The 17,956-nt window shown below is 42.9% G+C and overlaps 1 protein-coding gene across 2 annotated transcripts in view; it reads right to left on the bottom strand.

Moving 5' to 3' along the window:
- LOC123516017 (protein inscuteable homolog) overlaps positions 1-17,956 on the bottom strand; it is a 185,211-nt gene that overhangs the window by 106,226 nt on the left and 61,029 nt on the right. For both annotated transcript variants that reach the window (XM_045275017.1, XM_045275016.1), the window contains one exon: positions 301-380. The gene's annotated coding sequence lies outside the window, so the exon portion shown is untranslated. The remainder of the gene's footprint in view (positions 1-300; positions 381-17,956) is intronic.

Raw genomic sequence — 17,956 nt, 5'->3', positions numbered from 1 at the left:
GCGTGTGCTTTCCACTTACACATACTATTTGTAAACGGGATTACAAGTAGAGTGACGTGTAAGGGAGAGAGAGAGAGAGAGAGAGAGAGAGAGAGAGAGAGAGAGAGAGAGAGAGAGAGAGAGAGAGAGAGAGAGAGAGAGAGAGATAAAAACATTACTTAACCTTCCTACTATCACATACTTCCCTCACTAAATATTAACCAATAATTCCTTCTCACCAACACAAGAATCACTCCCTCCCTCACCAACCCACTACAACCAATCCACAGGTCACAGCAACAGGTAGAACGAAGTACTCACCTGACGCAGCAGTGGTGGTGGTGGTGGAGGCGGTGGTAGTGGTAGTGCTAGTGGCCGCAACACACCTCCGGCACCCACACCTGCAATGCACAAACAAATGGACATCAGAATCCGTTAGGGTTGTAGAAGAAAAAAAAAATAACACAATCTCTACATCTATCTCAAATTTGCGGTGAGTCTGGCACGTCAATACCGGAGCGCGGGCCAATTATTACGTATGCATGTGGCAATAAATGGAGAGGGTGGAGAGGGGAAAAAAAGAGAAAAAAAAGGAGAAAAACACGTATTTTCTACCCGAGGGCCAATGGGGTAGACAGGGAGTGAATCTGAAACACTCACTCACTCACACACACACACACACACACACACACACACACACACACACACACACACACACACACACACACACACACACACACACACAGGGACAACGGTATGTACAGTTTGGAATTTAAGATCTATATTGTCATACGAAAAGGAAAAAAGAAAACTACATGCAAAAAATCAACTCCTGCCGATAAAACACACAGAAATATACACTAATAAATGAATCGACACTTTCAGAATAGTAAAACTCCCGACCTGCTTTTTGTATTCCGAACTCCTATGACTTAATCTAATTCAAAGAGTGAGGTTTCAAGACATTTATCCCTTTCTTTTGACTAACTCTCGAACATGCAAGGAACTGTCAACTAAGTGGGCCTCTTTTCATTGTATATGTTTCCCTTGGCTAGTTATCCACTCTTACATAAAGAAAGTATGGAAAACAACACACTTTCATCTTTTTCACACTATTCAATACTCTATATTCTATCGCTAATCCTTACCCTCCCTTTCTCCCTCCTCCTTCTCACTTAATCCCTTCCTTCCTCCTTTTCCTTCCAGTCACCAATCTACCTATCAACCTGTTCACACCTATCTAACCAACCCTACACAACGAGCACCGTGTGGGTCCCAACAGTAACACCTTCAAACTAATACGAGCTTTAGAACTCTACACAATACGGGTCATGATTACATACCAGCCTCTCACTACCGTTTCGTTCTTACAGCTGTAGTCATATACCGAAGCTTTTATCTCTCTCTCTCTCTCTCTCTCTCTCTCTCTCTCTCTCTCTCTCTCTCTCTCTCTCTCTCTCTCTCTCTCTTCAAACCTATGATTAAGGAACCATCTGGTGACGTATTGGGGAGTTGTCATCGTCCTCCTTCTCCTCCTCCTCCTCCTCCTCCTCCTCCTCCTCCTCCTTCTTCTCTTCCTCCTCCTCCTCCTCCTCTTTCTTCTCCTCCTCCTCCTCTCTCTCCTTCCTATCCTTCTCCTTTAAACTCAAACACATCAGCACTTGTTCCAAACATACTGAAAGGCAAACAAGAGAGAGAGAGAGAGAGAGAGAGAGAGAGAGAGAGAGAGAGAGAGAGAGAGAGAGAGAGAGAGAGAGAGAGAGAGAGAGAGACGATAGGTCTAGGCATAGGGCGAGGAAAGGGTGAAGGGTTAAGAGGGGGACTTATAGATTAATGGAGGATGATAAATTGATGAAGCGTGAAACAGGGTGAGAATGATGTGAGGAAAGTGGTTTAAAAGGATATGGCTGATTAGAGTCCAGAGAGAGAGAGAGAGAGAGAGAGAGAGAGAGAGAGAGAGAGAGAGAGAGAGAGAGAGAGAGAGAGAGAGAGAGAGAGAGAGTTAATATAATGCCTATCAACCTAAAACTCCTTATTTGCTTCTCTCTAAGAATAAAAGTCTTTCGAAACGCTGTGTTATGAAATAGTTTAGTGTTTTGTGTCTCTGCTACTGCACGAGGACACCTTTATAAACACCCCAAGACACTGCTGCTCTTTAGTACAGGTGAAGACAAGGACATAGTTACAAAATAAACAATACAAAAAATAAAACCACTACATGTTGCCTTATTAAGAGAAAACATGCAGTTCTCCCTTCCTTCCTCTTTTAATCTCCTTCAATCCCCCTCTCCACCTCCTCTCCTCCCTCCTCCCTCTCCATCCCCTCTTCAAAACCCTCCCTCTCCCCATTCCACACAAAAGGCCAGTGAATGCTAATGCAATTATCACGAAACATTAATGCAAATATCATGAAACGTTTATATGAAATCTGCAGTAAAATGCCTTGAACGAGATGAAGTGTGGCGATAAGGATTCTTAAGGACTCCATTAGGTCTTTAAAGCTATTGGTTGGAGGAGGGAGGAGGAGGAGGAGGAGGAGGAGGAGGAGGAGGAGGAGGAGGAGGAGGAGGAGGAGGATGGGGATGGGAGGGGGAAGGGGGAGGAGGAGGAGGAGGAGGAGGAGGAGGAGGAGGAGGAGGAGAGAGAGAGGGGGAGGAGGAGGAGGAGGAGGAGGAGGAGGAGGAGGAGGAGGAGGAGGAGGAGGACGAGGAGGAGGAGGAGGAGGAGGAAGAGGAGGAGGATATGCACTGCTAACCACGTCACGAAAGAGATTGCTAAGTTGAATCATTTTTTCAACGTGCAATAAAATAAGATGAAAAACAAAGATATCATCATAACCACTAAAGACAATGAGTGTTATAATATGAAATGATAATTACAGCTAAAAGAAATAACAAGGATGAAATATAAGCATAGAATAATGTAAAGATGTCCTTCATATATAAGAAAAACGAGAAAGAGAGAGAGAGAGAGAGAGAGAGAGAGAGAGAGAGAGAGAGAGAGGTTATGAACTTTGGCCGTTATGCGAGTTATTTTATTACAAACTTAAGAGTCATTACATTCAAATCAGCGTGAGAAAAGAAAAAAGGCATTATTACCGTTCACTTTTATTACTTTACTTTTTCTTTACTTTTATTAGAATGTGCTGGAGGAATTGCATTTTTCCTCGTATATGCGAGTGTGTATGTATGTGTGTATGTATGTACGTATGTATGTGTATATGCAAGCAAGCCACCAAGACCTTCCTTCAAGCTTACACCAGTGCACCATAACCACCATTGCAACCGCCACCAATACCATTACCACCACACCATCCATCACTGCACAGTCTTTCACCACGAGTCCTCATTACCTTAACTCACAGTACCGTTGCGTTTAATGAGAATAGCCTTATCATCACAGCTCCTGACGCGGACACAGGGCAAGACTTTATCACCAGGTGTCTTGTGGTGGTTCCTGATTACACACATATCATCAATCATGCTAATTATCACTTCATCACGTGCCGCCCTTCATAATTGTAATCACTCGCCACTCATTACGCGCCTCATCATCATCATTTTCGCCCATCACTTTTATGCTTCCCATCAGAAGGAAGTTTAGTTTTTCGCTTTATTACGGTGGATGGAAGGAAAGGAAGGAAAAGGAGGAGAAAGACGAGGACATGGAGGAGGAAGAGAATAGATCAGTTTTGTTTCTTCATTTTCCCTTTCTTATTTTTCCCTTCACTAATTTCCAGGGAGTTACAATGATAAGTACTTCTACAAACCTTATGTCATTCCTTTATCTTCGTCTTTATTATTACCACCCACATTGTAAGGGTGAAAAGAAGCAGTAATCGTCAGCTTCCTATGAATACACACTTACATCATCCTTCCTCTACGTACATCACCTTCACGATCAGGCCCCGCATAGAGTCCTGCGTCACTCACACACATAGACAAGCGATCACATTCATTATAATCAATACATCAAGACGCGGAAGGAAGGAAAAAAACAGCAATGGAAACAATTATCTGTCGCTCGTAACTTAGAGAGAGAGAGAGAGAGAGAGAGAGAGAGAGAGAGAGAGAGAGAGAGAGAGAGAGAGTATTCATATGGTTGTATTGAATATATAATGAACAATATTTGATCAAACATTAATACATACTGTTGAATTTATGTCTCGCCTTGCCTCGTAAACAATAGAGAGGCTGTAATGAAGTAGAGAAGATTTGACTGAGATTAGATGTAAAGAAAGTAACTCTCTCTCTCTCTCTCTCTCTCTCTCTCTCTCTCTCTCTCTCTCTCTCTCTCATGCTTATTTTCGCTTCCCATCAATATCATTTTCTTTTCATCTTCATTTCTTTTGCATTGTCTCGTAATTCACTATCCATTCTCCCCTCCCCCCCTCTCTCTCTTTCTCTCTCTCTCTCTCTCTCTCTCTCTCTCTCTCTCTCTCTCTCTCTCTCTCTGCCCCTTCACACTGCATGAAAACAAGGAGTCACGTCTCAAAGTCATGCTGCATTAACGAACACTTTCTCCTCCTCGCCCAGTCCTCCGTCAGCCTCGGGAAGGGGAAATGCTCTGCTTGCGGCGCCTCTCCATACACAATGAGGCGGCGGGGGAAAGTGCGCCTTAATCACGAAACAAAAGACGCTCCCACTGTGCAACATGGGCTTTATTTTGGCTTACCGCTGGCACAAGAAGACAGACAGACGGAGAGGCAAACAGAAAGACAGAGACAAACAACAGAGAGAGAGACAAACATAAATGCACAAAGACAGGCAGATACAGAAAATTTTTAGAGATATATGGTGAACTACAAAGGTGTGGAATATAATAAAGTGAGAGAGAGAGAGAGAAGAAAAAAATCATCTTCTTTTACGAAACGTCGACTTAAATTCCCGCTCCATTGTAATCATCTCATTATGTAATCCTGTCTTCCGTACCAATTTTAGCGCACAGGATGTTGGAAAGAGACTGAGCGCTGGGAATGATTTTTTTTTCAAGACACAATAAAAAAGAGGAAAAACAAAGACATCACCGCCAACACCGCCAAACAGACACAATAACTACTATAATAAATAAAAAAAAATTGCAACTGTAACAATGACGTGAATAAGTAAAAGTTATGACGAATATAGAATGGAAAAGTGGTAGAGAGGAGGAGGAGGAGGAAGAGAAAGAGGAGAAATGTAAGAAGAGCAGGAGCAGGGAAAGTGAATGAGTAGGACGCAGAACAAGAAAATTCCAATGAAAAAGCAGTGATTTTAACTTAATTCAAATCTTTATCGTTACCATCCACCTTTCCTTTCAATCTCCAATCAACAGAGCACAATAACAAGAAAAAACACACTCCCCAAGACTCTTCACAATGTTCCCCCGGAGGTTTTGCTTGCAGAGTCGCCGCGGGTGCTTCACTACTGCAGGCGGTGAGGTGTGCGGAGCGCGTGACCGGCAAGAGGTACGTAGTGAGAGGCACTGGGAGGCTCGCGAAAAATAAGTTGCGTCACGTCTTGGAGCGTATTGTCAGCAGGAAACACATTAGTCTCGCGAATCTCCTCCTGTCGCTCTGGTTTCGTGACTCCGTGAAGGCGTGTCGTACTAAGTTTCAACGTGAAATGAATGAAGGAAGGAAGGGCGTGAGTTGAGCGCCAGATGATCCTGCAGTGTTGTATTTTGCAAGGGTGCCGAGAGGGAAGAGCAGGAATGTCTGTACTCTTATAATGCGCGACCACTAAAGTTTGTCACGGAAAAAAAAAAAAAGAATATATACGCTTCTGAAAGTATTGTTAATGTAAAGAAGGCAAAAAAAAAAAAGTGGACGCCATCTTTAGCACAGTCACGATGATACTAAGATTTGTCACGCAGATTGAATATAACAGACACTTTGAATAGTTTTGGTTGTGTGAATCCTACAAAAGAGAAAATGCAAACTGACAATTTGACACGATAACATTAAAGTTTGTCACGAAGAAAGAAGGTAATACATAATAACATTGCTGATCTAAAAAAATACACAGATAGTTAAATAGAGAGGTAAATAAATATAGACAGATAGATAGATAGATAGATGGATAGAAAGATAGAAAGATAGATAGGTAGGTAGGTAGGTAGGTAGGCAGGTAGGTAGTTAGGTAGATAGATAGACAGATAGATAGATAATAGATAGACAGAGACAAGACAAGGAAAGCTAGATAGATAAATAAATAGAAATATAGATAGGTAGGTAGATAGGTAGTATAGATAGGGAGAGAAAAATAGAAAAAAATGGACACCTATAGATAGATAGATAAAATGAACAAACAAACCAAATAAATACACAAACCTAAAAAAAAAAAAACACGAAAAAAAACACGAAAAACAAACACAGAAGTGCTACATTAAACTCCCCATGTTCTCTTGGATAATCTCGTGGATCTAAAACAATAAAGAAATATATAAACAACCACGAAAATACGCCCGCGAAAAGAAGACCAAGAAAAAAGTTATAGAAAGAGAAAGAGATGGAGAAAAATCATTATTACGTTTCCCCAGCTCACTCTGTTCCCCGGCCAGGACTTGCATTAACTCCCATGACATTTCCTCTTACGGTTCCTGCAATCTTACAAACTGCCCATGTTACATAATCGTCCGGAGATGTAATAGTCATCCCCAACATATTGCATTAGAAACCTTGCCATTTAGTCTGATTCAGTGTTTTTCTTTTTCTCTCAATTCAATAGCCTTTTTTCCAGTCTGTCTCTGTGTCTTTCTAAAGCACTGTTGTCTCTTTCTCATAACGCTCTTGTGTCTCGAGTGCCTTTATCGTCTTGCCCTGCCCTGCCCTGGCCTGTCCTCCTTACTCCTCCTCTATGCCATATTGATATTCCTCAGTGAAGTGAGTTCCGGGAGGCTCAAGGTTAAGGAGTTAGGCGCTGCTTGTGGTTATGGTTATGGTAGTAGTGGTGGTGGTGGTGGCGGTGGGTGAAAAAGTGAAAAATAGACAAAAAACAACGAGGACAAGAAATAAAACAGGATAAAAGGAAGAGATGAAAGAAACGAAAATTGATAAAGGAAAAGCAGGAGGAAGAGAAGAAAGAAAACAAAGAAAGGGGAAGAAGGGGAGGAGAAGGAGGAGGAGGCGGATATGGCGGTAGTGATAGAAGAGGAAGAGATCGCTTGGAAAACCTCCCTTAGTCTGTTGATAGGTTTGTACCATAAGACGCGGTTCTTTTTAAGGTCTTACAATGCCCTCTTGTATCTGCCTTACACTATATTCCTATTTATTTCATCTTACGTGTCAGGGGAAGGAGAAAGAGAAAGAGAGAGAGAGAGAGAGAGAGAGAGAGAGAGAGAGAGAGAGAGGGTCGTGGAGTGAATACGAAGTGATAAATTGAACCTTGCGTTGGATAATACGACACACGCACACGCACATGCACACACACACACACACACACACACACACACACACACACACACACACACACACACACACACACACCTTACCAGAAAGAGTGTCAGTGCAAGAAAGAAGAAAAAAAATTAAGGAGTGGTTTTATAAAATTTCATGTTATTTGTGGGACCTCTCGTTTCTATTATTATATACGTACTGATTTTGCTCTCCATCTCTCTCTCTCTCTCTCTCTCTCTCTCTCTCTCTCTCTCTCTCTCTCTCTCTCTCTCTCTCTCACCACTTCCTAAACTTTACACATTCATGTTTCTCTTTAAATCTTTCAATACGCGTGTTTATTACGACTCTGTTTGTGGGCGGGTAAAGTACCTGGCAGGCGGAAAGGAAGGGAGAGAATAGAAGCGCTAGAAGGTGAGGACGAGGCTGAGTGGTGGTGTTATCGTGGTGGGTACATGCAGTAAAGGCTTATCGCAGGGGAGAGGCAGGGCAGGAAGGCAGGAGAAAAGATCGGAAGGGTTAAACTGAGTACAAACGCATTGAGGAATACTTGAATCGGATATACAGGAGTGTCTAGGCGTCAGGGTTATCTATAAGGGACTTGTGGGTGGTAGGGGATGTTGAGTGATGGTTGGTAAGGGTAGTGGTGGTGGTGGTGGTGGTGGTTGCGGCGGTGGTGGTGATGGTGATGTAGAATTCAATTTAAATTTCCTAAAACCTCTTATTTCTATATCCATTTTCGTTTCCTCACCACTAGTTGTTCTTTCCCTCCTTCCCCTTCTTTCTATTCCACTCTTTTCTTCAACACACTCATCCATCTTTCTGCAAACCCAAGCACCTCTTAACGTCTTTCTCTTACACACACACACACTTAACTATCCTTATTTCCTTTCTCCACTTCTATTTCCTCACCAATAACTGCTCCTTCCTTTCTTTCTATTCCAAACCTTCCCTGCACCACACTCAGTAGCTCTTACCGCCTTCCTATTACACACTCACACTCACCTATCCCTATTTCCTTTCTCCACTTTCGTTTCCTCACCACTAACTGTTCCTTTCCTTCCTTCCCTTCTTTCTATTCCAACCTTTCCTGCATCAGACTCATCCATCGTCCGGTAAATCCCAGTAGCACTTGCTGTCTTGCCCTCTCTCGCCTCACTTCACCTTGTTGTACCTCGCCCCTCCGCTTGGCTACACGACCGCACCCTCATCTCCCTCACCTCCCTCGCCTCCCTCGCCTCCCTCGCCTACTCTATTGTTATTCACAGGACGGACGGACTGAGGACACGCACAGCTCCCAGGACAAGCCAGGGCGAGGTGGCTGGGAAGGATTCACCCCAATGTGTCTGGCCATTAACGTCGCGCGACAAGACTTTGGAGGTGAAAGTGAAGGGCGCCGCGGGGAGTTTTCAGCCGATTAGAGGAGGATCGAAGAAAAAATTGTATACCAAACATGCCATAAAAGGATCAGCACTCTGGATTACTTAATTGGAAGAGAGTGTTTTATTTATTTTTTTTACCTCTCTCTCTCTCTCTCTCTCTCTCTCTCTCTCTCTCTCTCTCTCTCTCTCTCTCTCTCTCTCTCTCTCTTCCAGTCGCGTTTAAAGAGGCGTCCATATCAGGCGAAAGTGGTTATCAGACTATAGTTAAGATAATGAAACAAAAATAGACAAAAAATAGAAAACATACCATCAGAATCTCTCTCTCTCTCTCTCTCTCTCTCTCTCTCTCTCTCTCTCTCTCTCTACTAGACTCGAAAAAAACACACTAAGGCAAAAGAGACATAATGCAACCGTTGCTTCAGTTTGTGGTGTATAGAGATCGTGAAGAGGGTACGTTCTCTCTCTCTCTCTCCCCTCTACGGCGGCTAGAAAGGAGTGTGTGGGGCCGCCGTCTGCTTTATGGGACGCGGCCCGGCACACTGGCGAGTCCTCTTATTAGTTGTGCAAAATTAATGAGTCAAATACTCCCCATAAATGAGCTGTTCTGAATCCCTCCCAAGACGGCGACTAGGAAGAGGAGGAGCAGAAAGAGAAGGTAGAGTAAGAGAAGGTAGTTGAAGATGGTTGGTTGGTGGGTGGTTGATGGAGGAGGTACGTAGGTAGTGGAATGATTTAGAGTGGAGTAGATGCTTAGTGTGGTTTGAGGGATATAAGAAAAGAATGTAAGAGGGAGTAGGTTATGAGTTAAACGGTGGAGTGGAAGGTATGTGGGGAAAGGTGAATAAGGAAGGGCGGAAAAGGAAAAAAGGGGATAATCAGAAGTGGAAGTGGAGAAGTGTGAGTGTGATGTGGAAAGTTGATGTTAAAATAAGATGATAAACATGAAAGAAAATGGGAAGGAAAAGAGAATAAGAAAATAACAGAAATTTTTTTTTAAATATAGAAATGAAAGAAAAGAAGGACAAAATAACAAGAAAGGAAAGTAAAAAGAGAAAGCAAGAACAAAAAAATTAAAAGCAAATGAAAAAGAAAGAGAACAGCATATAGAAATACACACACAAACACACAAGAAATGGAAAGGAAAAGAGAAAAAGAGAACAACAGAAAAAAACTAAAAAAATAGAAACCAAAGAAAAAAAAGAAAAAAAACAAGAAAGGAAAGTAAAACAGAAAGAAAGAACAGAGAAAAATTGAAAAAGCAAATGAGAAAAAGAGAACGGCATATAGAAACACACACACACACACACACACACACACACACACACACATTTTACATAGTGGACACACCTTTGACACACCTCAGACACTCCACCAAATTGGGTTATCACAAACTCATGCTGTCTCTTCCACCTCCCTCCCTTCCCCCACACACCCCCACACACCCCCACACCTCTCACCTCCCTCTCACCTCCCTCTCTATATACCGTCGAGGAACCTGCGGGCCGCCACCTTCCATGACGCTAGCAATAAGAGTTACCCGCTACCCACTCACCGCAGGAATTTCGACTCTACTGTAGGTTTGTGGCTTGGTACTGTCCTGCCTGCGGTTTTCTGGGAAGGGTACGTAAGTGTTAGGAATTAATGCGAGAATTCCAGACGTGTGGCATCCATCCTCCGCTGCTCAACCCGTCTGGCGCTACCGTGTGTGTGTGTGTGTGTGTGTGTGTGTGTGTGTGTGTGTGTGTGTGTGTGTGTGTGTGTGCCATTTGTAAAGTGTGATTTATTGCTCTAGTCTCTGGATGTTTAAGAGGAGGAGGAGGAGGAAGAGGAGGAGGAGGAGGAGGAGGAGGAGGAGGAGGAGGAGGAGGAGGAGGAGGAGGAGGAGGAGGAGGAGGAGGAGAGAAGACAAAATAAGACGAGATGAGAAGTGATGAGACGAGTTGAGGAGAGAGAAGAGAAGAGGAGGACGAGGAGGAGTAAGAGGACGACGAGGAGAAAGATGATAAGACTTAATGAATGATGTAAAGAGAAGAACAAGAAAGAGACAAATGTGAAATAAAAGAATGATACTCAAATATAAGGAAAACATTAAACAAAAAAAAACATATAAATGATTGGCATATAATTCGTCACGGAGAAAAAAAGAAAGAAAAACACAAAAAAAATCGAAAAGAGGAAATTAAGAAAATGAAACATCTCACTTGAAAAAAAAAACGGAAAAAGAAAACGTCAATTTCTAAAGAAGAAGAACAGCACGAAAAGAAAAAAAAGAAAAGAAAAGAAAACCATTAAAGAGAAAACCAGCTTAAGACATACCGTAACTTAAAACCGAGTTCTCACTATGAAAAAAATAACGAAAAGGAAAAGAAATGAAAAAAAAAAGAAAAGCAAGACCACAAAGGCTTATCAAACCATCTGTACCTCAAACCACACCGGCTCTTACTCTTACTCTGTCGCAGGTCACGTGCATACAGACACACAGACGCACGCACCCACGCACACACGCACGCACTTAAACGGCCTTCCTCCTCCACCCCCACTCCTCTCCACCTCTCATCCACACAGAGCAGTTTGTTGAGTGTCAAGTAACAGAGAGGAGGAGGAGGAGGAGGAGGAGGAGGAGGAGGAGGAGGAGGAGGAGGAGGAGGAGGAGGAGGAGGAGGAGGAGGAGAATAAAGAAAGAGAATGATGGTAAGGAAGATTAGGTGAAGAAGATAAGCTGAAGATATTAAAGTGAAGAAGGAGGAGGAGGAGGAAGAGAGCAACAACAACAACAACAACAACAACAACAACAACAACAACAACAACCTTACTCATCCTCACTGAAATCTTTAAAGTAATCTCATTTTCTTTTTTTTTTCTTTTTACTGTAACTCATACAAATAATTTTTATATCCCCCTTCTATAATATTATCTAAAACTTTTTTCTTCCCCGCCTAATAAGTTTCACAATTCTGGGTACACTTTCTCGGTAAAATTCTTCCTAATATCCTCTGAGTTATGTTTCCTCAGCTAGTACGTGGAATGCTCCCTCCCTTATAAGCGGTCTATTACACTTTTGTTCCCTTGCTAATATTGTTGTTCCTGGATTTCTCTACGTAGACTCACTCTAAACGGGTGTATATTTATGGACTTTTACACAGAATAAGTCTTTTTTCTTTCCTATAGTTCTTACCCTTGTCTTGTAGTCTCAGAGTTATCAGCAAGCAATATCTTCTCTCATGCAATTTTCACTCCTGTTCTTATTTCTTGCTTTCGACCTTTTCTCCCCGACACAAAACACCTTCAGCTTGTCATCCTCCCGCGTACTTTCTTGTCATCTTCCTTTCACCTTCTGCGGGGTGTTTTGCGGCTGCCTCCGTCACGTCCCGCACGCCACACATGTCCCCTTCATCTCATTCCTCATGACTTGATGCCTGTGGGTCTTCCTCCTGTTGCTTATTTTAGGTTCTCTTTCTTCACTCCTCTTCTCCGCTTCCTTTTCGATGAGATCACCTCGTCTCCAGTTCACCTTTCACATTTTTGTAATCCTTCTTGTCTTCAATCCTTCGCCCCTTTAAGAGCATCACGTCATTGGCTAAACTCTTGCTTATTCTAGTTCTTCTGCTGCTCCCTCTCTTCACTCCTTGCTTCTGTGCTTCTCAATCACCACACCATTAGTTCATCTCTTGTTTATTCAGGTTGTCCTCCTCCTTCTCTTTCTTCTCTTCACTCCTCTACTTCTTTCTCGATATTGTATCATCACCATCTCTTGCTCCCCTCTCGTTTATTCTAGTCCTGCTTCTACTCCTGCTCCTCCTCCCTCTATTCTCCCCCCTTCCTCCTCCTCTTCCTGTTCTGAGATCACCACGACTTTAGCTCACCTCCCGCACGACCACCCCGCCCCTTTCTCACATCCCCATCGCCACGGGCACTGCAAGAATAAGGGGCACCTGCTACCACAGAATCCCAAACATAATTCTCCCGCTCTCTCACATTCCCAACCTACTGAATACAACATACCAGCGGCAACACCAATGCATACACTCACGATCTCCACCTTCCCTTGAACTCTAAATACGAGTCGAGTGTTGTAATCAAAGTGTTTCAAAGAGAGGTGTTGCTGAAGCTACCAGACCGCGCACTTCCTCTCCTCTTAAGCTACAGAGAGTTAATGGGTTTAATTTTCCTCCTACGTGTTGCGCAATGGCCGCCGCTCATTGTGTGCATGGAGGGTTGGTGCCAATGAGGAATGGGGCGGAGGAACGCGGGGACTCATTCAAGCACCAGCAGCGGGAAGAGATACATGACACCTGCCACACAGACACTGCAAGTCACACCTTTCCTGTCCAACGCGATGCTCAGGAACCGTGGCGTAAAAAGAAAGAAAAAAAAAGGAGGAAAACATCAATAGGGAGGGAGTGACAGCAGAGAGAGAGAGAGAGAGAGAGAGATTCCAATGCCTGTTTACAAAGACGCATAGGAGATGTTCCGCACCCAAGTTCTGACAGAGTGTAGGAGTTAACACCCAACATCTTTCCTACTTCTCCTCCTCCTCCTCCTCCTCCTCCTCCTCCTCCTCCTCCTCCTCCTCCTTCTCCTCCTCCCATCAGTCAAAGTAAGTTAATGTTTACCAAAGAATCGCAGTGTCCCCCATCGTGCACTCCGCCAGGCGAGATGGAGGAGGGTGAGGAGTGTGTTGGAGGACAAGTAGTGTATTCAGGCGTGTCCTCAAGTGTTAATCTGTGTCATTGCTAATTTGCGGGCCATAACTTTAAACACTGTCTATAAGGGAGTCCGAACGCTTCCAAGATTGCTTTTTAAAGTGTCCCTGAGACGTTTTATGAGTGTATTTACAAGTGTCGGTGGGGAAGTGTTAAGAATGTGCTGAAGAAGTGCAGGAGTGTGTATAAAGAAAAGACCAACCAGTGTTTTCAATTGCCAAGTAGCCAGCAGAGTTTTATGAGGATATTTACAGGCGGGAGTGAGAAAGTGTTCGATAAGTGCGTTTTAAAAAGTACTAGCCTATGTCGAGAGTGCGTTAATCCGTGTTCTCGATAACCAAGTGTCTCAGAGGGTTTTATGAATGCAGGTATTTACGACCTCTCGAAAAATGCGTTTAAAAAAAGTACCAAGTGTGTGTGTGTGTGTGTGTGTGTGTGTGTGTGTGTGTGTGTGTGTGTGTGTGTGTGTGTGTGTGTGTGTGTGTGTGTGTGTGTGTGTGTGTGAATGCATCAATAAGTGTTCTTCATGAAAAAATAACAAAAATAATACAAGGCGTTGGTATGAGGAAATTATGAGTCTGTGCTCTCACTAACCAAGTGGCCGGGAGATCTTTACGAGTATAGGTGTTTACGAGTAAATGGAAGACAGTACTCAAAGAAAAAGAAAAAAACATCAAAAAGTACCAGACGTAGGTAAGAGAAGTACGTCAATCAGTGTCCTCGATAACCAACCAGTACTCAAATCAGGTCACATAAAAAACACGGCGAAGACTTGTTTTATGCAATCGCTGACCCTGAATATTCGCCAGGCAGGAAAAATGAGATCTGGGTTACGTCAAGAGCCCCGTCAGGCAGCTCTTCCGTCGGCATGAAGGACGAGGCTCTGATTGCTGGTTTAATCCGCCGCTTCCCATTATTTACTAAGCTGCAGGTGCGAGTCATGGCATCGCTCTGGTCTTGGGGCGAACTAAAGAGAATGGAGGGAGGCTGAGGAAAGGAGAGGCGGGGAGGGGATCAATTCTACTCCTCCTGCTGCTCCTCCCCCGACTCCGACTCCTCCTGCTGCTGCTGCTGTCGAGATATTTACAATTGTTCAACTTAATTCACATTTTGGATCGGGCATTCACCCCTCCATGCCCTCATCTTAGCCCTCCACACACCTCCTTTATCCTCCGTTCACTCCTTCTTCCTCCTTCCTCCTGCTCCTCCTTCTCCTTCCTCCTCCACCTCCTCCTCCTCCAAGGTGCATAAAATTTCTGGGTCTTATTATTATTATGTTTTGTGGGGCGGCCGCAGTAACAAAGATGCGTGATACTCTGTAAAGTCTTTTGCACGGACACAAAAATAATATAGGGACGTGTTAATACTGCTGGGGGAGACAGGGCGGAGTGGGTAGTGAGGGGGAGGACATCACAGGCTCAGGTCCCCAAGGTTTACAAGCTGCGAGAGTAAACAAACTGGAACGTGTATGCTAAACAAATTTACGCATTTTTTGTATCTATCTCTTTGATTCTCACTTACTTTTTCTTATTAACTTGAGATATCTTTGGATATATCATTGTACTATTAGCTTTTATTAGTTACGAGAAGTGTCTTTTTTTGTATTTTTATGAAAGAATACGACAGCGAGTTTGATAATACACGAATGATAGCTAAAAATACTAATATGCTACTGACTTTCATTAGTTAAGCGAGCTTTCCTTAGTTGTCACTGTGAGAAAATAACCTCATCGAGCTCGGTAATGTACGAATGATAAGTAATCTGAAGGTGGAGTGGCTCTTTACATTTTCTTTATTTCTCAGGCTCAAAACGAGGTGTCCAAGGGAGGAGCCTAAGTTGTACATTTTACATAAAGCACTCTATAAGGCCAGCCACCTCCGCGCCGAGACGTGATAAAGCAGAGACAAACGCGACACAAGGCGAGGTAACAAACACAACACTCCGACCAGGTAAAAAAAAAACGCACACACACAAGTGACATCCCGCCGCGAAAACACCTTATGAGGCAGATCAACCTTGACGGGACAGAACCAAACATATTGTGTCTCGTGTGTGTGTGTGTGTGTGTGTGTGTGTGTGTGTGTGTGTGTGTGTGTGTGTGTGTGTGTGTGTGTGTGTGTGTGTGTGTGTGTGTGTGTGTGTGTTGAGGAAGGAGATGGTGGGTGGGTAGAACAAGACTCAGAACAGGCAGCTTATTTTAACAGTTTTCTTTACTGCTTGCTCTCTTTATCTTTATCTACTGTTAATTTCAATACTTGTTATTTTGTTCCTTTCTTTCTCCTTTTTTTCTCATTTTTCTTCAGATTTATTTTTGTCTATCACTGCTATTTATTTTTCCTGGCGGCAACTTCGTGCGCCTTTTTTCTGATCTTTAAAGTATTGTTTCCTGTGTTCCTCACCTGTTTCCTCTATTACTTAATTGGTTTTAATCGTTATGTCTTATTTTGTTTCACTTTTTCCTCTACTATTATTTATTTTTTTATCTGCAGTAACTTCTTGCATCTTTGTTATCTTTAAAGTATTGTTTCCTGTGTTAGACAACTGTTTCCTCTATTACTTAACTAGTTTTAATCTCTATTCTCATCTCCTTGGTTTCTCCGTCTAAAACCCGTCACAAACTCGTCTCTGTACGTATTTGCTGCTTTCTTTAATTTAACTCTTGTTCTGTATAATCTTTTTTCTCATTAAACTTCATCAATTTTGTATCTATATTTTTTCTATGTAATGTTCATTCTTTCTTTTACCATATTTCCTTTATCACCTTATTTTTCTATCTTCTTTCTTATTTCCTTATATTACGAAATTGTTACAGTGATTATTATGAGGTCTCTCTCTCTCTCTCTCTCTCTCTCTCTCTCTCTCTCTCTCTCTCTCTCTCTCTCTCCTAGTGTGACATCAGAGGGCAGGAGTGTTCCCCGGCGTGTGTTTGGGTCACTAAGGCACAAAGGGCGTGCCTCGACGACTCCCTCAACAAGGCACCTTTCCCTTTTTTGTTGCCGTGTCTTTCTTTCCTCTCTCTCTCTCTCTCTCTCTCTCTCTCTCTCTCTCTCTCTTTCTCTTTTTATTTTTCTGTCAGCGTTTCTTGTGCTTGTTCCTGAGTCTAAGTGTTCCTTGTTCTTCTTTTTTTTCATATTTTTTTTCTTATTATCATCGCTTATTTTTCCTCTCTCATCTCCCTTGTTCTTCTTGTTCTTATTAATTCTTATTCATGTTCTTCTTCTTGTTCTTGTGTCTTCGTTGCTTTTCTTTCTTCATCTCTTGTTTTCTTTATATAAATCTTTCTTTCTTTTTTTTTCCTACTCCTCCTCCTCCTTCCTCCTCCTTCTCTTTGTTCTTTTTGTTCTTACTCTCATTCTTATTCATATTCACGTTGTTCTCTTCATGTTCTTGTTTTCGCTTTTAGCTTTTAGTCATGCTCCTCTCCCTTCCCTTCTGCATTATTTCGATCATGTCTTCTCTGCTTACTTATCATTTTTTTTTTCCCCTTCTCCCAATGCCTAATTCCGAGCAATCAGTTTAGGCGTTGTCCAGATCTAATATGACTTTCCCTCCTCTCCTCTCCTCTCTCTCTCTCTCTCTCTCTCTCTCTCTCTCTCTCTCTCTCTCTGACACTGACCCTCACCAATGCTTCTTACCACCACCACCACCATCACCAGAACTATCACCACCATCACATCCATACAGTGCAAATCAGTAAGCTGCTCCTCTGCCAAGCTCAAGTCTGGTTCCAATTCGTCATCATTCAACGACTATGCTAATGCTTTTGTACCCTCTGTAGACTTCGCTTCCCCGTTCCTATACTCAGACCGGATCCTACGTGCGTTCCTCAATCTCCTAAGACCTCCTGCGGAACCACCAGGGAGATCGTCATTCTTAAACTCCAGGTGATGGGAAGTTCAAGTTATCTGGTATTCATTTCTCTGGGGTTTTAGTGAGTGTACCTTGTTTGTAAGTACAGTGAGGGAGGAGTTATGGCTAGGTGACTCACAGAGGAGTTTTGGAGTATTAAGGAATGTGTGGTTGGTGTGTGGAAGACGATAAACTTGGTGACAGTAGCTGGTTGTAAATACAGTGGGGGTGATGGGTAGATGAGATACAAGAGAGGTTTAGAGGAGTAAGGAATGATTGGTTGGTGTGTAGACAATGGTGTGGGTGAAGGAAGGTGACGCAAGGTGATGCAGTACAGGTGCAAGTGGGTTGGATGATGGATGAAGCTGATTAGGTAACGTCTGGTGATATATGCATGTACACTGGGGCGGGTATGTCACACACACACACACACACACACACACACACACACACACACACACACACACACACACACACACACACACACACACACACACACACACACACACAATACAATGGATATGTGCCAGTCAGGAAAGAGGATGTAGAAGATTAAGTAAAGGGGAAGTGAAAGGGAAGGTAAGTACAAATGGTATAACTTGTATGTCTCGACCTCGTTGCACAATTGCACACTGACAAGAATCTTTTTATATTTCCTGACGAAGGAAAA

Source organism: Portunus trituberculatus, chromosome 40, assembly GCF_017591435.1.
Source record: "Portunus trituberculatus isolate SZX2019 chromosome 40, ASM1759143v1, whole genome shotgun sequence".
Lineage (NCBI taxonomy): Eukaryota > Metazoa > Arthropoda > Malacostraca > Decapoda > Portunidae > Portunus > Portunus trituberculatus.
This window is presented reverse-complemented; position numbering and strand designations above follow the sequence as displayed.